The following is a 24844-nucleotide window of genomic DNA, read 5'->3' as shown; positions in this document are numbered from 1 at the left end:
GGGGGGCCTTGGAGCCTGAGCTTGACCCAGCTGTGGAATGTCTGCTGCTTGCCTGGGCTGTGGCCCCCTCCGCCTGCAGCGCTTGGGGAGCTCTGTTCTGGCTCAGCTCCAGACATCTCCAATACCTGTCCCTTCCCCTGACCTCCCGCCGCCACAGTGGCCCCCCTTGCCCCACGGCTTGGGGATTTTGAGGCCTTAAGCCACCAGTGGCCAGGAGCTGGGCTGGCTTCTCCCGGCAGTGGGGGGTCGGAGGGGACCGGAGCGGCGGGGGCACCCCAGAGGCCACCTGGGGTGGCTCCCAGGCGCCAGTCCAGCCCCGTCAGTCGGCTGCTGAGCCGACCTGTCACCCTGGGTCCAGAGAGAGGGCAGCCCCTCCCCCATGCGCCCAGAGCCAGCATTGCTGACATGACTCACCTCACGGGTGCAGACTACTCCCTCTCCCCACTGGGGGGAAGCAGGAAGCCTCCTGAGGCTGCCGCCAGCATCCCAGAGGACATGGGGATGGCTCACCTAGGTGGGTCAGACCCCGTGCTGCTCTGGTGTCCACCTAGAGCCTTGGGAGACCCTCCGGGACCTCCATGTTTAGGAGCATAGGGGGTGTGCAGACACACAGGGGTACACCTTTGCAGTCCGGTGGCCAGGGGCTCCCGGGTTCTCCTCCATCCAGACAAACCCTGGGTCCCAGGGTCCAGTGCTGTGCTCTCTTCCTCTGAAACACCTTCCCGAGGCTCTGAGCCCTCCTAACATGGCTGCCCCTGGACAAAACTGGGGTTCCTGTCCCCCCTGATGCTCCACATCCACCCTGTTGGAAAAGTGGGATGTCCCCACTCAGCCCTGGAGATGGCCAGCTTGGGGAGGGGCCTGACACTGTGGCCAGAGAGTGGAAGAACTCGCACCAGGCTACATGGGCCCATCAGTGGTGGGGCCGGGATTCGAACCGGCCTCCGCAGACCACAGCTCCCGGGGAAGAGGGGGTCCAGGTAGCACAGGCCTGTGGGACGATGCTCTGTTTTGTATTTATTTCTGACCCCTCCCCGCCTTGGCCCACCTTGGCAGGCCTCAGGGCAGACCCTCTCTTGGTTACCCGCCCCCCCCCCCCCCCCCCCCCGCCGGAACAAAACGACCTCTGCTGGACATGCCAAAGCGGAGGCTTCAGTCAGAGCAGGTGAAGGGAACTCCATCTCGGCCTTTTGTTACTCAAGGAGGGAGGGTAGGGAATGGATTTGCCCTTGAGCTGGGAGAGAGGGAGACCAGGGTGCGAGGCAGGCATGCTCAAGGATAGGGCAGGGGCAGACATACCTGAGACCAGACTTCTCCCTAGCGGGGTAGGGCACCAAGAGCCTGGTGGTCATTTTAGTATTCAGCGTGCACACGCACACATAACACACACTCAGATGCACTCACACGTGTCACTCCCATTTTCCCCACTACCCTCTGAGGTCCCCTCCAAGCCAGGAAGCACAGGAAAAAAAAAAAAAAAGAAAGGGAAAAAGAAAAAGAGAGATTAGTGGGAAGAAAATCTGATTCTGGAGTTACCTTAGTTACCAGCTCTAATGACTCGTGGGGTGGGCTCAGCCACCTTCCTGTGCAAGAGGACCCTCCCTCCCAGGCCCCTCCGTCACCCCATTAATAAGATGGGGCCCTTGTTCATGAGTTCTGCAGCAGAAAAGGAAGAATCAAGGACTTTTCAATAAGAGAGAACTCCCTGGGTGGTTTTGAATAGTTGCTTTTTGTGTGGCAGCGAGGGACTGGTCCTCTCCTCGGCGCCCTGCCCTGCCCGCCTCCCTCCGCTGCTCCGTCTGGAGCCGCCTGCTCCCAGGTCTCCAGATGGATGAGCTTGTTTCTCGGGAGCCCGGGGAGCCTGGTCCTTCATTGTTCCTGCCTTTCCCTCCTGACACCCTCAGCTTAGCAGAGGCCATGGGCAGCCTTTGCATCTCAGGAAAGCTAGAGAATCCCCAAGGTGATGCTAAAAAGGCTTAAACCTGGGGAGTGGGGCTCAGCGTGGAGCACCTGGTCCCTGTCCTGCACCTGGGGGAAACAAAGGCACGCTCCCCGCATCCCTTCCCTGGGTGCTGGGCCTGCTGGCCTCCGCCAAGCTCATGGCCATTGCTTCGCTGCCAGCAGAAGGGACGTGAATGGAGGCGAGGCTGGCCAAGGGGAGATGACAGTGGAAAAGGAGAGACAAGCAAATCCGTTTTATCAGACGCTGCATATCTTAGGAAAGCACATTTCAGCTCTTTTGGCTTTTGGCAAGCTGGTCCTACCCTTTAATTTTCTAATAAAAAGGAATTACGTTTGCTGAAAAGGCAGTAACCAGCTTCGTGTCAGTGTCTTTCGTAGAGACCATAATTCCCGTCTTGGGTGCCTGCCGGCCCAGGGCGAGGGGGTGGGCTCCTGTGGCCAAAGGTGGCGCTGTACAGGGGCCAAGGGGCAGGGACACTAGGGCAGATGGCAGGCAGTGCCATGTGGCTTTGCCCTGCCCACCCTGCCCCGGGCTGGCCTCAAGCCATGGTTCCAGGCTCACCACCAAGGCCCCAAGACTCATAGCAGACACTTAATAAATATTTGTGGCATGAATGAATGCATGAATTTTTATTGCTGAGACCTGGGGAACCTGGCAGGATGCTCGGGGGGCCGGATCTTTGTCAAATGAATGAACGCATGAGTGCATGCATGAATCCATGCTCCCAGAGTCTGAAGTCACCTATCTGGAAGGACTTACCAACCCTGTACCGCTTCCCTGCACCCTCCCCCCAACCACCCCTGGCACTGAATTCACTGGAAACTTGCCAAAAATCATCTTTTTGAAAATACGTGTTTGTTTATTTTTTTAAAGAGAAAACAGAAGTGTGTAAAGTTGGAAGTTCGGGTCCCCAGAGCTCCATGCTTCAATCCCTGGGGTCAGAGGCAGGGACCCCCATCCTTTAGCCCTTCTCCTGTCACTGGGAATTCTGTGCCTTAGGTCCACTTTGGGGTCTCCTCCAGGGGGACCCTTCGGCACACACTGTTCTGTAGCATTGTGGGGCTCCTCAGTCATCCCCCGCCCGCTCGCCGGCCTGGGTCACAGGAAGCACACAGTAGGGCCTTATGTAAGTGCCCTGTCTCTGCAGGGTGGACATGGGGACAGCATTTTTTGCTGTTACAAATACCTTCATTCCAGTCCCAGTTTTAAACAAGCTCCTGTAGGCAGAATACTTACCACAGGTGGGCACGTGATAAATGGTAGCCTTTGTAATTTGGAAGGAATCTGGACTTGGTTCCATGCTCCAACCATCTCTTGTACTCCTTCTGTGTGCCAGGGATCCCCACGGTTCCAGAGGGGTGAGGAGCCCCACCCCCCTGAGCAACAACATCCAGGAGCCCAGCTGCCCTGCCCCCCAGCAGCCCATCACTGTCGGCACCTGGGCACTGTCAGACTCATTTATGCCCCTGGAAATACCAGGGCATGTAGGCAAGCAGATCTCACACACAGCATCCTTTCTGGGGCTAACCCCAGTGTGGAGGTGTAGAGGCAGCCCCGCCGCTCACTGCCCCATGTCCAGCTCCCAGGCACCGTGCCACCACACTTCAGCCAGCAGACATGGGAGCAGCCTGGGGCTCATCCAGCGGGGCACTTGGGAAGAGACACAGAAATGGCCGGCATTCTGTCCTTGGGCCTGCCTGAATCCCAGCCCCTGGGCGTGGTCAGGAATCGGAACTATAACAAGCCCCTCGGGGACTGCTGTATACCAGCCAGGACCGAGAACCAGTACAAGGCGTAGCAGTATCAGGGACATCTGAGGCTGGCCTGATGCTTTCTGCAGCTGGGCAGTGGGAGAGCTGATGGGCTCAGGGTGGGGAGGGGAAGGGAGATGGAAGTGGGAACCAGTGAGGGGACCTGCGGGAGATGTTGTTTATCCTAAGATTCTGGTTTGGGCAGTGAGATAGGTCACCTTTGTGTCCCCTACACAGTTCTTGGCGTACAGTGAATGCTTAAGAGACTTTGCTCACAGACACGAGTGACTTTGTGAATGGCGGCGCTTGTGTCCGTGCTGACTTTGGGGTCCCGGTGGGACCACCAGGATCAGCCCCTTTCTCACTGACAGCCAACTTGTCTGGGGTGGGGGGACCCACTTGCAGTCTGGGGTATTGTGGGTTTCAGGTGCCCATGGTTCAAATGCCAGCCCCTCTGCCCCGCACTGAGCCTCTGTTGGCTGTTCTGTAACCTGGACCGAATCATCTTGGCCAAGGTGGCCATGAGTGGTAGCAGCCAGGGAGGCGCCCCTGCTCGGAATAGGGTCCATACCAGGTGATTTCCCCAGGGTGGCCTTGGTGTGGTTTTCATTCCAAATCATTTCTTTAATTACGGAAGGAGAGACATGATGGTTGTAACTAGAAAAGGAAGAAACGTTAAAGGTACAGGAATAGGTCAGAGTCCCTCTGCACAGAGATTTTCTTGGAGGCCAATACTTTTCCTCGTCTAATGTGGGCCTTTGGATTGTGTGTGTGTGTGTGTGCGCGCGCGCGCGAGCATTTGTGCACACACACACAAACACACTTAAATCTTCGTAGAGCACCTACTGTGTGTGGAACCCGGAGCGTTTAGAGACGACTCAGAGCCCGGCTCTGCCTTTAGGGGGCGCTCTGGGTCCTGTTGGGGAGACTGGAACCTGATAAATTAGCCTTTGAGGGGGAGCCCGCCGTATGTAAGAGGGGGTGCACAAAGGAAGGAGTTCACTGTGGGTGGCGGGGTCGGGTGGGGGGGGAGCAGGAAGGGTTTGACAGGGCCGTGGGGTCTGAGCGGGGCCTGCACAAACGCTTGGAAGTGTTTAGGCACAGAAAAGCAGAGGGGAGCAGGAAAAGCCCTCGGGGAGAGGGAGGGAGGTGGTTGGGGACGCGCGGGCTTTGGGATCCCGGCAGGACTGCCAGGGTCGGCCCCTCCGTGCGAAGCCACCCGTGAGAGCTCGGCGGCGGCGCGCAGCGTGTGTATGCTGGAGACTGGCCGGGGGCGCGGGGGGGCGCGGGGCCCCGGGACGCCTGGGCCGGAGTCTCTGCTTTCTTCTGTAAGTAGTAGGAGCCGCTGCAGGGTTTTAAGCAGGGAAGTGACCTGGTCCGGCGTGTGTATTTGAAAACGGTCTCCATCCAGCAGAGCTTGCAGGAGGGTGAGGGGGCCAGGGAGCCCCCCATCCCGGGAGGCTCGTGCGGTGGTCCGGGGCGCCGCTGAGCAGCGCTGGTGGCCCGGACGTGGCCGGAGGGGAGGGCGGGCCCGGCGGCGGGGGTGGGAGCGGCTGTGCCGGCGGCGATTGGACGCGGGCGGGGAGGGCGGGGTCTGGGGCGAGGACCGGGAATGGACGCCGTGCGGCTCCTGACGTGGGCGGGCGCGACGTGGGGCGGCTGGGCCTGCGGCGCCTTCCTCCCCGGCCGGGATCGGCTCCCAGCCCCGGGGAGCGCCCGGCCCTCAGGCCCCCCGTTCCCCCTTTCCGGGCAGCCTGCCCTCCACCAGCACCTGGCAGACCCGCGCTGCCGACAGCCGCGGGCGGAGGCCTTTGTGCTTTCCAAGTCCTCCTCCAGGGACGCGGGTGATGACCGAGCCGGCAGATGCCCCGCTGGTGCCACTGCCGCCACCCACCACCCTCTGACGCTCAGCTGCTCCCCAGAAAGAAAGACCTTGTCACAAAGGGAGGGAGGGCGAGGACGCGCTTCCGCGACGCAGCCCATCTGGGAGCCAACGTTATTTTCCTGATTCAAGGAAACATCTGTTCCTGCCTCTCCTTTCAGAGTGAGGCAGGCAGCCGACCCAGGACGAGGGAAGCCGCTGGGCTTGTCCCTGGCGCTGGGCAGGAGGGTGGAGGACGTGGCTGAGCCCAGGACCCCGTCCTAAGGGGTTTACAACAAGCCACCACCGTTCTCTGCCCGATTTCCACCCACCTGCTGCCACCTGGCCTGCCCGCCTGCTTCTGTCCCTCTGTGCACTTCTGGTCAGGTGCTTCCACCAGCCCCTAGGTGCCCGTGGCTGTCACCGCCTCCCCTCAAGTACAGGGGCTCCTGGGGCAAGAACCGTGGCCTCCCCCAGAGTGCCATATGTGTTTATCAAGGGACCTCTTCATTATTTCTCACACACACAGCCATGTTTTTTTGAAAGATACGGCTGCCAAACAAACTGCATTTATTACATAATGATTAATTCATTGCCCCCATTTCTTATTAATCAAAGACATCCATAACTGCTTTTTTCCGAGCTTTGGGTGGGGGAGATAGCCAGCAGGGCCTCGAGCTGACAGCCTTCTGGCCCAGAGCAGGGGCACTGCTAGATTTGTGTCACTGAGGCCTCGTTTGGGTAAATGCACGGTACCCCTGAGGTTTCTAGAAGAAATGGAGACAGCTCATGGACCCCACACACATCGCTTCTCCGAGCCCCTGGGGCCACCTGGGATGTTTTATCACCCCCTATCCAGCCAGCTCTGAGCTCAGGCTGGCTACTTGGCACTTGGCCACTGGCTGACCGACGGCTTGGCAGAGGATGAGGGAAAAGGAGTAGGCCTGTCCCCGTCCCTGGAAGCTGCCATTAGTGGCAGCCCGGGAAGGAGATGGGAGCCTGGGCTGAGGTCAGGACTGCTCTGGGCAGAGTTGGAGGGCACTGACAGAGCACTTGCTGTCCTGGCAAGCCGGTCCTGGGCACAGAGGCTGAGAATCTTGGGGTTCCAGGGCATTTGAGGCGCTATCCTCTCACCTCCCAGGGGCAAATCAAGCTTGTGTTTTTAGCTCATGGGATACATGAGGGGTCTGAGGTCGGGCCAGTGCCATCCACCCCTTCTTTATCCTCTCATCCAACACCGACTGTATGGCCTGGCATCCACCACGAAACGTCCCTGACCTCAAGGTGTTCACAGTCTAGTGGGGGTACATGCAGATGCCCGAATAAGTCATTGCTGGCTCATGTGGTGTCAAGCCACGGGTTGCCCAGGAAGGTAGGGACCAAACGAGAAGGCACCTAACCTAAACCGGGCTTTGTGGTCAGGGAAGCCTTCCCAGAAGAGGTGCTATTGCTAAGTGCCATTGGTTAAGTTTTGGTTTTGTTTTTTTTTGGGGGGGGGGTCCTGCTTTTTAAATAACTGCTTTGTGCCACATGCCATTAGGTGCTTTTCACATACGTTGTCGTGTTTAATTTGCACCAACAACCCTGTGAGGTAGGAAATAGCTTCTGCATGTTCTCGATGAGTAAGCTAAGTATCAGAGGGGAGGTTGCTTGGCCAACTCACTCAGCCAGGATTAGAACTCCAAGTGGTTCTTAAAAGATGACAGAAAAGAAGTTAGGGGATGGGAGGTGAGTCTGGCATGCCTGGCAGAAGCAACAGCAAGTGCAAAAGCATGGCAGTGGGAGCTGCTGGGGCATGAAGGTGTGTAATGCTAGAGTAAGCAGAGGGGGGCTTGAGTCATGGAGAGCCTTCAATACTGGCAGCGGAGAGCTAGGGAGCCACAGCAGATATGTGAGTTGGGGCAACGTCCCACTGCAAGGGGCTCCAGTGGTCTCACTGGGGCCTCCAGCTCCGAGGGAGACCTCCCCTGCCTGCAACCCCCTGCCTGCCTGTCTCCTTTTAGTTACCTGGCGACAGGCATACGTCCCAGATCTGCTATGTCTTTTCCTGCATCTGACCTCAGGAGACAGCAGTCAGGCTGGCATCAAGCATCAGGGAAATGCCCAACACATCAGCCCCCCGGGGGCCTCCTGGACCTCTCCACAAATCCTGCAATGCCCATATCAACTGTCCCTGTCCATAAAGAGATTGAATGGTGGCCAGCATCTGCCCGTCGGCAGAGAGTTCCGCTCTTAGCACCAGCTTGCTGAGCTGCCTCCAGGGACGGTCCCGCCCGCCTCCCCAGAGAGTCAGCACTTCCGCTGCTGCCTAATGGCTCTCCCGGCTGGAGACGATCCTTGATATTTAGCCCTCGTGTCAGGAGCCTTAATAGCAGCAACTCTCCCTCCCTGCTCCTGCCTCCTGAGCCCCAGAGACAGCCCTGCTCACCTTCTGAGCTGACCACCCCTCCCTGCCCCCCAGGCATCAGAGGCCTTTCTGCCCACTTTGGGCAATATCCCGAATGAACAAGCACCCAGCAGCACCTTGCCTGTGGGGTTTTCTCCTCCGAGATCCGGAGATGCCCTGTGAGGGAGTGTTATTAGTTATTAGTGTGGCCTCCATTTAAAGATGAGAATACTGAGGCTCAGAAGGGAGCCACAATGATGACAGATCACTTGGGCCTCATCTTTCCTCCTCTTGGTTCCAGGAGATGGCCCGTGTTCCCTCAGACCCCCAGGACCTTCACCACTACTGGTCTCTCTACCTGGAGCTCTATCTAGACTCCCTCCTCTCTCTTTTAGATCCCATCTCGGGGAAGCCTCCATGTCCCAGTACCCCTGCCCTTGGTATTTACTAAGGACGGCCTTCTTCTGCACACTAAGTAGTCTCCAGAAGGGCAGGACTCACCCCCTCTGCATCCCTAGCACCCAGTATGGGACATACAGGCCCTCAAAAATATTCATTGAAGGAGTAAATGAGCAAATGGGTAAGTGAATCCATGTGCTAGTTAGGATAAGGCTAGTTGCAGTAACAGACACACCCTAACATTTCTAGTTTATTCTCCGTGCGTGAGGGTAGCGAGAATTTCTGGTTGGTGGACGGTTTCCTCCATGGGGCGAGGGCTCTTAGCCTTCCCCTGTGACCTCACCACGGTCCTCACGGCTGGAGTGGGTGCATCATTCCTACTCACATTCCATTGGCTGGAATTCAAGTCATGTGACCATGCCCGGTTGCAAAGGAGAGTGGGAAATGTAGTCCAGCTGTGGCTCTGCGGCAGGATGTCGGTTTTGTCGAATCCAAAGCCCTCCCGTTTGGGTTACTCTTTAACCACCAGAGCCAACCTTTACTGAGTCCTTACCGTGGTCGTAAGCGCTTTTCTCACGTTGGCTCATTTCGTTTGCCTAACAGCCCTGCCAGGCGGGCATTATTACTGTGCCTGTTCACAAATGAGGAGGCTGAGGTTTAAATGCTCTGTGAAGGGGCAGAGCGGATTCAAGGACCCTGCCTTGCTTCCTTCAAGTCTACCTGTCGGAAGTCCCTCCGAGAAACACACCACCGGTGTCCGGGGGAGACTCTCATTCCCAAGCCTTTGCACAGGTTTGTGCGCACAGCGGGAAGGCACACACGTGGCGACCAACTCTTGGCTGTCCACTCTGGGTTTTGTCTCCCAGCCCCTTATGAATTGCAGGTGCTCTCCGGCTGGCTTTTCTGCCACTTAGCAGCAGTCCCCTGCCTCTCACCCCGTGCAGAGAAAGGACAAATAGCCCTGGTGGGAGAGCTGCAGGGGGACGTTGGTCAGGGCTGTGATCCGGTCTGTTTGGAGGATAGCTCTGGGGAGTGGCATCCTCCCAAGCCAGGGAGCCCAGGCTTCCCGGAGGAGGTGACATTCGATTGTCCCTTGAAGGCGAAGGTGGTAGTTTGTCAGATTGAGAGATAGGAAGGGCATTCCAGGCGGAGGTAACAGCTCATGCAAAGAAAGGCTGAGGGAGTCTGGCTTCTTGGCTCCTGTCTCTGCCTTCCCCTCTAGAGCCAGGTTTGTTACCCAGACCAGTGACCCAGTTCCTTCCAACCAATGCTGAAGAGGAAATGTCTCCTAGTCTGTGGAGGAGAAGAGGAGGCATGGGAAGAGAAGAAGAGGAAGGAGGAGGAGAGGGGACACCATGAAAGGAAGAAGGTGAGGAGCAAATAATTGACTAGGCTGAACACCTGCTGAGTTCCTCAGGGGGCCTGGACCTTTTTGCTGTCACCTCGGGCCTCGTCTCCTCTTCTCCCCTTGGTTTACTCAGCTATTGGACACGGTGGCCTCCTTATTCTCCATCATGCACACTGATGCCTCAGGGCCTTTGCACTGGCTGTTTGCTCAGGCTCTGACTCCAATGCTCTCACCACAGATAGCCATGCAGCTGATTTCCTCTCCCCTTCAGACTTACCTCAAATGTCACCTCTTAACGAGACCTACCAGATCATCCTATTTAAAACTACAAACCATCTCTCCCACATTCCACTCTCCTTACTGTTTTCTCCAAAGCACTTGGTCACCTTCTAATGTCCTGTACACTTTACATATTTGTTTTTGTTTGTTGGCTGCCTCCCTTTCCCCACCTCCCTACAGTATAATCCTACCCCAGGGCCGGAATGTTTTTTAAGTAAACTCTACCCCCAACGTGGGGGCCGGAACTCACCACCGCAAGATAAAGAGCCCCATGCTCCGCCGATGGAGCCAGTCAGGTGCCCCTGGATTAGCCCCTGAACACAATTGGCGCTCAGTAAGTGTTGAAATTAATGAGTGAGTTCAGCCCTGGGCAAATTGTGACCCCATTTCAATGACGAAGGAGTGGAGGCCCGGGGTCTCGCGGCCACGTGGTGGGGGGCGGCCCAGCGTAGTGCGGGAGGTATATCTGCCAATCTCTAGCATCCTGCTCTCATTGTCGGAGGGCCGGTCCCACGACAGGGCGCGGGGCGGCGCGAGGGCGCAGGTAGTCATGGTTACAGCGCCAGAGACGCCTTGTATTTCCTGCCTTTTGTGTTCGCACGAGCCCCAGCCCCCAACCCGGGCCGGCGTCCCTGATTAGCCGTCACGCTGCGGAGGGGCGGGGCGGCCCCAGGAGCCCCGCCCGGCCCCGGAAATGGGCGGGGCTAACCCGTGTGGGCGGGGCACCTGGGCGAGCCGTGTCACTCCTCAGCCGCGCGCGGCCCGTGATTAACAAGCCGGCGCGGCCGCGCGCGCGGCTGGAAAAGGGCGGGGCTTCCGGAACAGCAGCCCTGGGAGCTTGGTTTGGGGGGGTGAGTGCGCCATGATGGCGGCCCCCGACAAAGGGCGTCTGGTGCCCGCGGCTCTGCCTCTTGTAGTTTTCTCTGGCCCCCCGGGGTCTTGAGAGTGAGATGCCCGACTGCGCCAGCACTTGGTGGTCCACCCCCGCTGACCTGTCCCTAGTGGCCAACCTGCCCCAGGGGCTGACCATCATACTTCACGCGCTGGCCTCTGCCGCCCCTTCCCACCGTAGGGCCTTCGCACCCCATTCTCTGTTCCTGGGCACTCTACTTCCCTTTCCCTGGCCCATTCCTCACTCCTCAGGAAGCTTTCCACGTAGACCGCTTGCCCAGTTCTGCTTAACAGCTCGTCTCCCTTGCAACTGTACCTTTATTTGCGCCTCCTCCTCCCGCACCAGACAGAGTGCCATGGGGTGGGCGAGGGGGGCTGTCTGCGGTCTGGCACACAGTAGGTGCTCAATTTGTATTGTTGAATGAATCCATTCATCAGGCTGCCCCGGAGGCCTCCTTGGCAGGCTCCGTGCTGGATGCTGGGACTTGGGAGAAAGGGAGACAGATGCTCCTTCACTCCTTAGACACAGAAGAGCTTGTGTCCAAGGCCAGGCCATGGGGTGAGTGTCTGGCCTGGACCCCAGGCCAGAGGAGCCTGGTTTGGTGTGTGCCCCTGGTGAATGGCCCACTGTGTTGGCCAGATGGGGAGCCCTGGGGCTGGCCCTAGCAGGCAGCCGTGAAACAGAAATGAGCTGGTGAGGGCTGCTCAGCACACGTTCGGGTTAGGGCCAGAGACTGACTTCTGCTTTGTGGAGCACTCACCCTGCCCTTCCCTGGCTTGACGGGATGCGTGTGACATAACCTCCACAGCTGTACCCCCACGGCACTCTGACAGCAGAAAGGGAGCTGAAGTCATGAAATCAGTTATACAGTTATCCATGGATATGTTTTTTAGGTTTTGATGGACTGTGGGGTATATACGTTGTTCCCCACCAACACCAAAAGAAAAAATACAGCATACAGCAGAGCCAGCCACAAGATAGTATTAAATCAGAGCTTCAGCAGCTTGGGAGTGTGTATCAGGGGCAAGTTCATTTACATATCTTAAGGGGTGGGGCCCGGGAATCACCCCTTTTTCAAGCCTGTGTGGTTTTGATGCTCAGAATCTTAAATCCAGGGGTGCCTGGGTGGCTCAGTCACTTAAGGGTCTCTTGATTTTGGGTCAGGTCCTGATCTCAGAGTTGGCCTCTGACCTGGGCGTGGCGTGGAACCTGCATTAAGATTCTCTCTCTCTCCTTCTCCCTCTGTCCCTCTTCCTCAACCCCTCCCCCCTCCAAAGAAAGATGAAATCCTTAAAAAAAAAAAATAGAATCTTAAGTCCAGTTTTTGAGAAATGGAATGGCAAATGTTCGTGTCCCTGAACACATTCAAACCCTTCCCCAGGCTCTAGCGAGACCCCTCTACCACTCTTTATCCCAGACCCTGGGCCCAGATTCAAGTCTAGACTCCACGAACTCTGAGCCCTTTGGGAATTGGAAAAAAAGTTCTGCATTGTCTTCAGAAAAAAATGTGCCTGTGCACCCACATACACACACACTTTGTATTTGATTTCAGGAAGTTCTCACACCTGGCTTGAGTGGTCTGAAAAGCAGGAGAGACCTGTTTGGGGAAAGGCCTCCATGATGACACCTGAACTTAGGGCCAAAGGGCACAGTTGTACATTGCACAAGGGTTCCTGGCAGAAATCCAGCCTGCACTCCACTAGCTAAGCTGTGCAGCCTGGCACCTGGGGTGTCTTTCCCTATTTTGTACAAAGGCATCATATAGCATGCCCTAACCCCCATCTTCGCTTGCCCTCCTGCCTCCCATGACAGTTCAGGTTAGTGGCACTAATGAAGTTACAGAAATTATGCACATCATTGCTGACTAGAAGACCTTCCATAAGCCCCATCATAAAAGCCGCAGCAAATGACCCAGCAGCCCTCACCCACTAACACTTGGTTCCTGGTGCTTCTAGAATCCTGGGCTTTTACTGGGCAGTGGTTGAGAGCTGCCCACAGGCTTCGCTTGGGATAGGAAAATGGTCAGGGCAGCTGGGCCTGTGTCTCAGCAGAGAGTGGGGAGGAGAATAGTAGGTAGGGGAGCACCTAGCATGTAAATATTCACCCAGTTGACATTGAGGGACTCATTGGGTCCATTCTATACATCAGGAAAACTGAGGCTCTGCGGAAGGTGGTCTTTTAGGGTGGAGAAGATCTACCTATCTGGGGAGACTTGATGAACGAAAGCTCTGGAGTGGGCCAGAAAGGAGCCAAGGAGGGGGAAAGGCAGTCGCTCAGGCCCTGCCTGACCACACCTCACACCCTGCAGCCGGCATTCTGGAAGCCTTCCCTGACCTTTGGACTGGTTAGAGGCCTCCTCTGGGCTCGTGCAGCCTGGGCTTTCCTGTCACAGTGCTGCCACCCTGGTTTGGCAGGCCTGTTTATGCACTGTCTCCCCAGCAGCCTGGCAGCACCCCAGCGCTGATCTGAGAGCCCTAGACACAGGGCCTTGGCACACGGTGTAAAATGCAGCTTTGCTGAATGAACGAGTGATAAGTGGCTGATGAAGTGGGCTCAAGGCTCCTAGCAGCTTGGCTTCATGACCATCATATGAGAAGGCCTGGCAAGCGGGGTTGGTGAAGGCGGCAAGACGGGGAGGCCTGGGGTGGGAGGAGCTGGAGCAGGAAGGAGAGGCTCAGACTTGGGGTTACACAGGCCAAGGGGAGCATCGGGCACCGGAGCCGACTGCAAGGGTGAGTTGGCATTTCCTGTTTGCCCAGGTCCCGGCGGCCACCCTCAGTGACTTCCCATCCCAGCTCAGCCTGCCGGAGGGCAGCAGAGCCCAGACCAGGAAGCTCGGGGAGGCCAGAGGCTGCCACACCCCTGAAGCAGAGCTCTCCACGCCGGGGTCCTCTCTCCTGGAGACCCTCAGACCCTCCCCACCTACGGGCTGCACACAGCCTCCTCAGGGATCCCCGCCCTCTGGGGACTGAAGATGTTGGGGGTCCATGATCGCTTAAGGCCCCCTCCGCAGGCAGCGCTCTCAGTCACCATCAGTCGGGGTTCCCACCAACAGGGGTGCTTTCCTGAGCCAGGAAAGGGGGCACGCCCCCACACACAGGCGCGCGCGCGCACACACACACCCCATCTCTTCTTCCCTGCTCATCTCTCCTAGCCTGGGCCTAGCCATGCCCTCCCCGAGCCCTTCACCCACAGATAGGACTGAGTCACTTCGTGGCTCTCCGAACAAAGCCCAGCTCCTGATCCGGCACCTGGCACTCCGCAGTCCCCCCCCCCCAGCCTCTCTTGCAGATAATATAATCAGTGTGACTCTTGGGGTGTCCTCCAGCTGGAGACCATGTCCCATTCTTCCGTGTCCCCAGCATGTGCCCCACAGGACCTGCCTCAGAGGAGGGCCTTAGAGTAGTTGGTGAGTGAGCGATACTCAGTTCCTGCAGGGGCTGACTTCCTGGAGGAGTCGGACAGGGGGTGGGGGGCTGGCAAGGCAGACCTCCCCGGAGGTCTCCTTACCTCCAGGGAGAAGCCTCTGCCTTGGGGCTCAGCCACCCTGTCAGCACCGGAGAGCCCTCCATGCCCCCAGTCCTTGCCTGAGCCCCAGCCGCTCTGGAGGGTCAGGAGGGCCAGGGCTGCCTCCTTGGGGTATGGGTGATTAAGAGCCTGTGGGTAGGTCTGTGTGTCCTGGCTCCCCTTGGGATGGGAGCTGCAGGGTCCCCACTTGAGGGCACTCTGGAGTCTAGCACACTTAAGAGCCCAGCGCAGGCCCTGAAGTGGCGGGTGCCCGGGGACGCCTGGGTGCAGCAGGAGTGAATGAGTGGGGGGATGAAGCCCGTGACTGTACCCATGCCCTTGCACCCCGCTGCTGAGCCCCATGCCCTCAGGCCGCCCTGGTTTCTGGGAGGGCTCAGGGAGGGCTCCACACAACACACAGAGGCAGTGTTCCTTCCTTCCTTCCTTCCTTTATGCATTCAGCTCAGTGCCTGGCGAGCACCTGCTGTATGCCAGGCTGTTCCAGGTGCTAAGGGCACAGTGGTGGTCAGCACATACAAAAGCCCTTGTCTGTGAAGCGGATGTGTGAATGGGGGACCCTGAAAAAAGCAGGTGAGCCAGTCAGTGATGAAGCAGGAACGTGGGATGGGCGGCCGGGGAGAGGGGGCTGCTGTAGAGTCGGTCAGAGCAGGCCTCTCTCTCTGGGGTGAGGGGCTTAGCCAGCAAGGATGGTGTTCTGGTCACGGTTATGGTCACTGTTATTAACAGCTCTGCAGAGTTTGTGGGCCCTCACGTGCTGCCCCAAGAGGGTGTCTGTGGGGGACGGGGTGTCGCTCTCCTCCTACGGGCCCCATAGCTACTGGTGGGTCCGCACCAGGCCTGTGCCGAATGCTGGGCAGCGGATCCCTGCAGGGGGAAATGGAGGCCAGGGAGGGGCAGAGTTCTCCCATCTGCTTGGAGTGGTGGTCGTGCGGGCTCCTGCATGCGTTCAGGGCCTGAGGAATGAGGCAGGAATGAGCCCAGACACACCCCCATTTGTAAGTGGGAGATGACGTGACTTTTGGGGACAGAGCTGTGGAGGTGAGGGGGTGTCATCTGGGTGTTGGGACACCCCCCCCAGGCCCAGTTTCTCTGGCCCAAAGACCGGGGTCTTGGGGATCCAGGGAGGAGAGAGCCCGTCCGGCTGCTGACTCAGGGAAGATTTCCTAGCCTGGCCTAAGAGGCCAAGGAGGGTTGGAAGAGGCGGGAGAGAATCCCAGATGAAAACAGCAGCATGGGCAAAGGCTTGGTGGGAAAGCCCAAAGGGAAGGCACCCCCTCTAAAACCAGCTCAATTTGGGGTCACCTCCGCAGGGGAGCAGCTTTGCCACACGTGGGGGTGGCCTGAGCCCAAGCTCCGGTGTGTGTGCGGGCATGTGTACAGGGGACCCAGCGGCCACCGTGGGGCCGGGCCTCCTGCATCCAGGACGGCGCCCCACGCCCCTGCCCCCTCTCCCCCCGCTCCAGCCCCTCAGGCTCTGAGGAGCCGGGCCAACGGCCCTGCTTCCTGCCCAGCCGGGCCGCCTGCTCTCCAAGGGAGGATACTTTTCCCCCCCGACTCAACAATAACCACCACTGGCAGCTAAGCAGAAGGGAAGTTGCGACTTGCATTTTGCCTTCTGAGCGCCTGTAATCAGCCCCACACAGCCCCCGCCACAGGCGCCCATCAGCACCGCTTCCGGAGACTACTTGAGATACACCTGCTCACGCTAAAAGGAGAAGCCGTAATCCATCAAAACAACCCCGGGCGCAGGGCGGGAGGGGCCGGGACTTAGTTTCTCCTCCCGTTGGACCCAGGCGGCATCGGGCACCAGGTCACATGGCTCCGTGGCTTCTCCCCTCGGGCCTCAGTTTCCCTCCTGGTCTGTCAAAGGTGGGGGAGGGGGCGAGGCACGAGCTCCCAGCTCACGCCTCTGGGCCTCCTCCCTCGCCCCCCCCCTCATCTCTCCCTTTCCAGAGACATTATAAATCAAACAGCTTAGAACGTAAGGCATCAAAAATTCTGAAACCTTCATCTATTATTAACGCTGACAGTAAATTCCCCCTCCGAGCGTTTTACATAGCAACTGTTACCAAGACTCGCTGGTGGAGATGCTGCTCCAGCCCAACGCATCCCACAGCTCCGGGCGGGATGGCGGCCTCACCCCAGCCTCTACCCAACCGGCCGCCACCTGGGCACCAGCCAGCGGCTCCCCCAGGGGGCGGGGGGGAGCCCTCGGCAGGGGAAACAGTTGGCTTCCTGCTGAAAGGGTGTCCGGGCTGCTCTTGGGGAGCCCTGCGGAGGGGCCTGGCAAGACTCAGCTCTTGCCCAGGCGGGGAGAAGGGGGCCCCCAAGGCCCTTCGAAGGCAGCCCGAGCCTCCCCTCCCTGCCGCCCTGGTGAAAGGCACCCAGTGAGGTGGAGGACGGGAAAAGGCTTCGTAAACTGTAAAGGGCTGTGCAGATGTTGTTTACCGACTCACCCACCTGTCAGCGAGACGCTCCTGAGTGCCTGTTTGTCTGCAGGCGGTATCTGGGCACCGGGGATTTAAAACAAAGACAAAAGGCCCAGTCCCCGTCGCGTCCGGTTTGGTAGGAGACAGACTTGTCAACCCTTAATTGCATTGAGTGCGATAATCAATGTGTGTTTGAAGAGCAGGAATGGGAGGGGCAACTCACCAGATCTGGGGGAGGGTAAGGGATCAGGAAGAGCTCTTCCCAGGAGCCGGCACCTGGGCAGGGTTCTGAAGGATGAATAGGGGTGGGTCCGCCTGTTCTGGAGACAGGGACTAACATATGCAAAGGCCCAGGGGCATGAAGCAGACCCGTTGGCCGGTGGACTATAAGCTGACCTGTTTTGGTGGAGGAGAGGACCTGGGGGAGGGACCAGGGGCCAGAGGGTACAAGACCTTGGATGCAAAGCTCAGAGTGGGGGTGGTTATTTCAGGACACTGGGGAGCTATGGAAGATTTTAGACTAGGGAGGAACAAAGTCGGATCTGGGCCTGCAGAAGAGCCATAGATGTCGTCTCTCTGGTTCCAGTTCAGGGACGCTGGGGTGGGTGAATCGCTCCCACCTGCAGGTGCTGCCGTTAGCACCCTCGTCATCGTCCTGGAGAGGGGAGACCACTTGCTAGGCATGAAGCAGAGGCCCCTCTCCGCAGGCTGTTATGAGGCACTTACTGTATGCCCAGCCCCGTGTTGGGCCTGCGGTCTCTGCCGTGGGGAACTTGTCATCACAGTGGCGGGGGCGGCGGGGGGGGCGCGCAGATCAGTACAGACTCCACAAGGGAAGCGAAGCGTGGGCAGGATGTGAGGCCTTTGCTCGTGGGGCCGGCCAGGGCCCAGGTGAGGGTCTGGGGGGTTACCTGGAGAAGCGCAAGCCCCCCCGGGCAGGGAGCCTACAGGGTGCTTCCCACAAGTTCTCTCACTTGCTCTGTGGTGCTCCAGAAAGCAGGACACAAACGGGGACGCAGACTTCAGCCCAGCCAAGAGGAGGCGTCAATTGGCAGAGTTCCCCCCTAGTGACGAATAATATACGTTCATTGTGGAAAATTCAGCAAATAGACAAGAGGCTCAGGAAAATAAGGCTCCCCTGGGACCTTTACCACCTGCCGATGGCCGGGTCACATTTTGGGCCCAGTTGCTCCAGAACCAGGCAGTTACAGATTTTTTTTTAAGACCGAAGTGGCATCATAGTCTTGCTGCATCCCTGTGGTGACCTGCTTTTCTCACTTAATGCATTGGGAATAGTTCTCCATGTCCTCACGTATCCAGGGGTGAAGGTTGCCAAGAGCTGAGCCACCCGGAGGGGACCCAGCTGACCTAGAATGTCCGGTGCTTGTTTCGGGGGCAGAAGCCTCAGCTTTCCTGCTGCTGCACCCAGCACCCAGCACCCAGCACAGAGGCTAGCACCCAGTAGGTGCTGACTGAAGAATTCTAGAAAGAGGTGAGCACTCCATCCCCAGAGGTGAGTGAGCAGAAGTTGGGTGGAGCCCACAGGGATGCTGTGATTTAGCTCTGGGGTTAAATTGAGTCTGGGGGTGAGATCTGTGCTTACTAAGGGCTCCCACTGATTAGGGTAGAGGGGGTAGGGTGTTCAGGGAGGGCATCCTGGAGGAGGCGGCCCGTGGACCATTACAGAAGGGAAGGAAACGCATAACGGTCCATTCACTCACTTCACAGACATTTGCTAAGGGCTCCCTCCTGGTCAGAACCCTGTGTGGGCAGGCCTGGAGATCTTGACGAGGTTCTGCCCCCACCGTGCTGCCAGGTTTGGGGGAGAGACGGACGAGTGCCCAGGACATGTGAGTGTATGTTCAACACTATGGTGATCAAAAGGTAGACAGTGAGGGCCCAGCGACCCTGAGGAAAGCTTCAGGAGCCAGAGATCCGGAGGAGGCTTGGCATCAAGGCCAAAGTCACCCAGACTATACCCAAAAGTTTGGCTCAGTCCAGTACCCCTTGGCCTTTTGGGAGCTTCTGGGTGCTGGGGGTTGATGGCAGCTCAGTTGGAGCCCTGGCCCCAGGTTTCCCTGCTTTGGAGAGGGGCCCCTGCAGCCCATTGCCCACTCCCAGAGCCCCCACCCAGAAGCCAGATAGCTTCTCAGAACCAGAGGTGGAAACCAGCTGTGTGGCCGGGGGCAGATCCCTTAACCTCTCTGAGCTTTGGTTTCCTCAGCTGCCAAATGGTGGCACCGTCCACCCAGCCCCAGCCGCCCAGGGCCACACCGAGAAAGGCCCCAGGGAGAAGCCCTCACCTCCCAGAATTTGGGGATTGGCTTATGGGAGGAGCAGTTTGGCCACAAGGCATGGCTGTGGGGAGATGGCAGGAGGAGCCCGGGAAGGAGCCCCGACAGATGGCCCCATCCCCAGAGCCCCTGGAGCGTCCTCGAACTGCGTGCTTGGATGGCAGTGGCCCATGGCGGTGAAACCAGCCTGTGTCTTGGAGTCCTGGGTTCAAGTCCTAGCTCCCCCATTTCCTCTCTGTATAACCTTGGGCTAGTTCCTTGTCCCCGCTGTGCTCAGCATCCACATCCACCAGCACTCTTCCTTAGCTTTCTCTGAGCACCTACTGGGTGCCCGGCATGGGGCGGGGGGCACGGTGAGGGAAGCAGAAGCGGCAGCTCGCTGGGAGGCAGATACCGTCAGACGGCGACGGGCCAGTGACCGATGAGACAGTGGACGGTGGGGGGGCCTGGGAGGGAGACCGGGAAGGTGTCTGTTGGGAAGTCACAGCGAGAGTTGAGAGTTGGTGGTCTTGAGCTGAGGTAAGGAGACCTGCTACTACTAGCCTGGTGCCAGGCAGACTAGGAGGGGGAGGCACACCCCAGGATCGTGCCCGGTGTGTTCGAAGGTTGGGGGGAATGAAAGAGCTGCTAGGTGCACAGAGCTCCTCGGGGTGTCCAGTTGCTGGGGCACGAGGTTTGGAAGCTGGGAAGGTGGGTGGAGGTCACCCCTGAATGCCAGGCCAATGAGGTAGGGACACCGTCTCCTGGGTGCCAGGGGGCTGGGAGGGGTCTGAGCAGGGGGCAGGGCTGAGAGAAAGATGGCAGAGTCTGAGGAGGGAGAGCAGATTCAGGAGGTGGGCCAGCAGGTGCAGGCTGAAGGGAGGGAGGACTCCCGGGGCCCAAGGACCTGCAGGCTGAACCAGGAACTCGTGAACGTAAGGATGTCCCGGAACCTGGGAGTAGCCACAGGCTTCACTCCCCGCCTCGGGCCCTGTGCTTGGCTCAGGACTGGGACCCTCTGCCTCATGGAGCTTACCATCCTTGGGGCAGACTGACAAAAGGTGAGTCAACAAATACGTGAGGGAGGTGATTTCAGAGAGTGGGAAGGGCTGTGGGGGTGGAGGGCTCCCTTAGGTGAGCAGTCAGGGAGGGCTTCCAGGAAGAGGCGGCTTTTGGGCAGAGATTTGGGGGCCCAGGCAAAGGGAAGGGTGTGTGTGCAAAGGCCTGGAGGTCAGGGCCTGATGTGCACAAGGAGCCAGTGGCTGGAGAGCATGTGGGGGCGGGGAGCTGGAGAGGGGTGGCCTCACATGGAACAGTGCAGGCTGAGCCAAGGGGTTCAGTCTGACCCGAGGGGAAGTTCTACACCCCTGGCAGCCAGGGAGCCCCCCACACCAAGGCAGGAAAGCTAGCCCACCATACTAGCTCTCCTGTATGATTTTGAGCAAGCAGCCCACCCTCTCTGAGCTTTCAAGCTCTCCCGTGGCAGTGCAGAGGAAGAGGGGTACGCACTCGGAGCCCTCCCTGCTGTGACTGGCTGGGCATTTGGGACTCGTGGGGAGGAGCAGGTAGAGACAATTCAGTGGAATTAAGAGGGGTCCTAGGGACACAGGGGGTCCAGGAGGCCTTTGCTTCCATGGCCGATTGGCTCCCTGATGCACCCCCAGACTCTTGCCCACGCGTCTCCCATTCAGCCCTGTCCTGTCACCGGGCTGGAGCAAAACACAGCCAAGGTTCCCCCAGGGCTACCCAATGATTGGCCACTCTGAAACTCTGCTGCCCTGGGAGGTTCCCTGGCAGCACTCCTAGCTGGGAATCCGAGGCCAGTGCTGAGCTGGGATCACTTATCACGTGGCCTCAAATGGAGGCCTTTCGGGGGGAAAAAAAACATCCTTTCCGTGGGGTTCCAATCTATATCATCTAAAATAGGTTAATCGGCAGCACCGTTTCCCCCCAGGGGCCCCCAGATCCTTCCTTGTACCCCCCAACTTTCCCCAGCCAGCAGGAGGTCCTCTGGTGGGGGTGGCGGCCCACAGAACCGTGAGTAGGGAGGAGAGGTGTAAGACCCGCTGCAGGAGCTGCAGGAGTTGGCGCAGGAGCCTGGCCACTGCTGGGAGGGGGCCTGGAGAGCCACCAGGCTCACAGCCTCCCGGCTGCACCTGGCTTTGTGATCGCTCAAGTGGGAGCTGCCTTTGAGGTCCCCCCTGAGGAGCTGGAGGTCACGTCTGTGTGTCTTTATTCCCCTCCTTGCTTGTTCTCGTGGGAAATAATGATTGCTCACCAACTCAACGCCTGCCTTCAAGGAGCCGCGGAAAGCAGCAAGAGAGGGGGATTCGGCTGGGGCCACGGGATCGAGGAGGGGGAGCCACCACATGCGGCAGTCTGCCTGGGAGGCAGGGCGGGGGGGGGCATGCCGGGGAGTGCCAAAGACACAGGACATGAAAAACAAAAAGCAACAACAAAACCCAGTGTGTTTGTACAACTGATGTCCCAGCACACTCACAGCCAGAATGTTTCCAGTTCGCAAAGCCGGAGAGGTCAGGGAACAGGCCACAGAGAGCCTTGAATGCCCGGTATACTAGGCCGGATGGGCTAGTCGTGCCGCATAACGAACATCCCCGAAAGATTGGCACCTTCAAACAGGGTTTATCCCTCGTTGGTGCCGTGTCTGTGACCAGACAGCAGAGGGACAGCTCACTGCTGTCACCGAGGGATCCAAGCAGACGGTGCAGCAGCCTTCTGGAACACTTGCGTGCCACAGAGGGAAAGAGACGGAGGCATATGGGTTTGTGCAGTTCTTCCCTAAACCAGCACTTGTCACTGTCACTTGAATTCCATTGACCAACACGGGTGCCCCCCCCAATACCCTGACTTCTTGGGGGACGGTGGGGGAAGGGGAGACACGTGCCACCCATGGCCGAGACGACGAGGAAGTATTTGGTGGCGTGCCGACATTGACCACACAGGCCAAGACGGGTTCTGTACTTCACCCCGAGCCAAGTGAGGAGCCTCGGGAGGCACTGAAGAAAGGAGGCTGAGGTCTCTGTTTTAATTTTGAACTTTTGATTAACTTGCGTACAGAGAAGGGCACAAATGAACAGCCCGTGAATTGTTACCAACTGAACACTCTTGTATATAACAGGCACTCAGAGCGACAGAAAGGGCAGCACCAGCCCCCCAAGTCCCAGGTGCCCCCACCCGGGGCACCGCCCACCCCGGATCCGTCCGTCAGCTTGCGAATTTCATCCCGAGGCAATCTCAGCGACCTGATTTCTTTACTCGGCAAGCGGTTCTGCCCGTGTTGTGTATGGCACTTGTCTTTTCCCGTTGCTGTGTAGTATTCTAGTGTGTGCATACGCCAGTGGGTGCCTTCCACCTTTGGTGAACGTTTGGGTAGTTTACAGTTTGAGGATCTTAGAAGTAGAGCTGCCGCGAACATTCTAGAACACATGGTTTGTGTTCCCGCTCACTGTGTGCCTGGAAGTAGAATTGCCATGGTCTCATGGTATTTAAGGGGGCCCCTGTGGGCACTGGGGAGACACCAAGAGAGTGAGCCAGGCCAGGAGCCAGAAGACGGGTGAAGGGTGGGGCCAGGCCCTCAGCCCCCTCAACTTCAGAATCCAGATGCATCCCCAGTGCAGCCTCATCATCCACAGGACCGGGCCACCTATATTGTAAACATAAGATGAAAATCGCGTAGGGGCGCCTGGGTGGCTCAGTCGTTAAGCATCTGCCCTCAGCTCAGGTCGTGATCCCAGGGTCCTGGGATCGGGCCCCGCATCGGGCTCCCTGCTCAGCAGGGAGTCTGCTTCTCCCTGTCCTTCTGCCCCTCACCCCCACTCGTGCTCTCGCTCTCTTTGCTCTCTCAAGTAAATAAATAAGATCTTTAAACTAAAAAAAAAGAAAGAAAATCACATATAGTCGGCACCCCCTAAAATCCCGTTAAAAAGAAAAAACAAAGCCCACACACAGGGGGCCGCGTGCTCAGCCCCAAACGACAGCCTGCAGGCCTTAACCGCACGTTCTAGTACGCAGGCAAGAAGAATCCTATCATATTTTAATGCATGGCGCTCACACCTGCCAGGCGCATGTGTGAGGAGCACCCCCACCCCCAAGTCATCCAGTTGTGCCTCCTCACCCACCTGACGCGCAGGAAGCCTGAGGCCATCCAGTGAGTCAGCAGAGGGGACTCCCAGGGGAGCCCGGCTGGTTGAACCTCCCTCTGCTCCCTGCCCCGGGCTGCGCAGGACCAGGGGTCCCGGGTCATTTGCTCACAGGGTGCTGAGACTTGCCCTGTTACTTCTTGGGGTGACATTTCTTAATAGACGAGCCAAGAGAGGCTAATTCTTTGCCCAAAATGAAGCCAGGAGAACAGTGGGGTTTTAGGCTTCGGCCATTGGGAGACAGGACGGTTTGGGAGCTTTACCTGGAGCCCACCCAGGCCTCTCTGCCTGGCCAGCCTGCATTCACAAGAGCTGTGCAGGGGAGGCCATGGGCTCCGAGCTTGGGCCTCCGTGCTGGAAAGACCTGGCTTCTCAGCCTGGTCTGCGATGCTGGACAGGTGACTTGCTCAGGGGGGCGTGTCACATGTGAACTTACAGGGGCACGTGAAGCCACTGTGTGTGGCCAGCCCTAGTCCTGCCAAGACCCCTTTATTCCTCTGAGACCAGAACAAGGCTCTACTGAGATCCTCAGACCCGGCTGGTTGGCACTGAAGGGTTGGTGGGTTTTCCTTTTGTTTTTGTTTTAATAAAGATATGGCACGGTCACTCTTTGGGCTGGCCTCCCCCCTGGCCCGGGTCTGGGTGACCCAGGCACGAGGTGGTCCCCGAGACCCCCCACTCCTGGGGAAGTGGGCCAAGGTGCTGAAGGGGGGCGCCCAGGGAAGCAGGGGGCGGGGGACACTGGCCAGTCATGAGGAGAAATGGATCTTTGTCACAGACACATGTGGGGCTCTTTATGTAAATTGTTTCACTGCCTAACGGGAAGGAGAAAAATGAGGCTTTGATGCAAGCCGCCGCCTCTCGGCCTGCCGCGATGTCACTCAGGCGCGTCTGTGGCCCGCTTCTATTAAGGAGCTGTCAGCTCTTCTCAGGCCAGAGACCCAGGGGGCTCTCCGGGCAGGAGGTGGCTCGGCGCTGTCTGCAGAAGGCCCCGCCTCAGCAGAGGGTGTGCTGGGGGCCCCACCTCTGAAGGGCACAGGGGACTGTTGATGGATTCTTCGAGAACGGCACGAGGCCCCGGGGGCTGGGAACCTAGAAGGACTGACACGGCCACCTGCTCTGGGCGGAGGGGGTGCGAGGGAGGGTGTTCCAGACAGGGGACTGCAAAGGTGTGGAGACAGGGAGCGAGCCATGGTCTCCGAGGGGCCGGAGAACACTGGGGGCATGGGGTTGAGGCCAGCTGTGGGGGAGGGGGCAGGAGACTGGTCTTCTGGGACTCAGGATCATGGAGATCTGATTGGCTGGGATGCGGGGGGATTTGAGGTTGAGGGAGGCGTCTGGGATAGGACACAGTGAGGTGGGGACCAGTGAGGGCCAGAGTCGTGGTCCAGGTACACACTGGGACACGCTTCAGAGCCAACCAGGGTGATGCCAAGACGCCCAGCTCCCGGAAGCCTATGCCATCCAGGGCACCCAGACTTCCCTGGGGAGCCAGGCAGGGACAACCCAGGAATAACCTCAGGCCTCCCGGTCCTGAGGAACCTTCTGAACCCTCCAGAGGGAGGGGAAGAGAGA

The 24844-nt window shown here is 58.5% G+C and overlaps 1 protein-coding gene across 6 annotated transcripts in view; it reads left to right on the top strand.

Moving 5' to 3' along the window:
* The window catches only part of RAI1 (retinoic acid induced 1), a 118205-nt gene that overhangs the window by 55635 nt on the left and 37726 nt on the right, over nucleotides 1-24844 (top strand). The window contains exon 1 of one of the 6 annotated variants that reach the window (XR_012375038.1): nucleotides 14788-14977. The exons of the other annotated variants lie outside the window; for them this stretch is intronic. The gene's annotated coding sequence lies outside the window, so the exon portion shown is untranslated. Of the gene's footprint in view, nucleotides 1-14787; nucleotides 14978-24844 lie in introns of those variants that run through there. 6 annotated transcript variants of the gene reach the window in all.

Source organism: Callorhinus ursinus, unplaced genomic scaffold (assembly GCF_003265705.2).
Source record: "Callorhinus ursinus isolate GAN/ISIS: 27379988/994484 unplaced genomic scaffold, GSC_fseal_2.0 scaffold43, whole genome shotgun sequence".
Taxonomy (NCBI): Eukaryota; Metazoa; Chordata; class Mammalia; order Carnivora; family Otariidae; genus Callorhinus; species Callorhinus ursinus.
The sequence above is the reverse complement of the archived record's forward strand: the minus strand, read 5'-3'. Positions and strand labels throughout refer to the sequence as shown.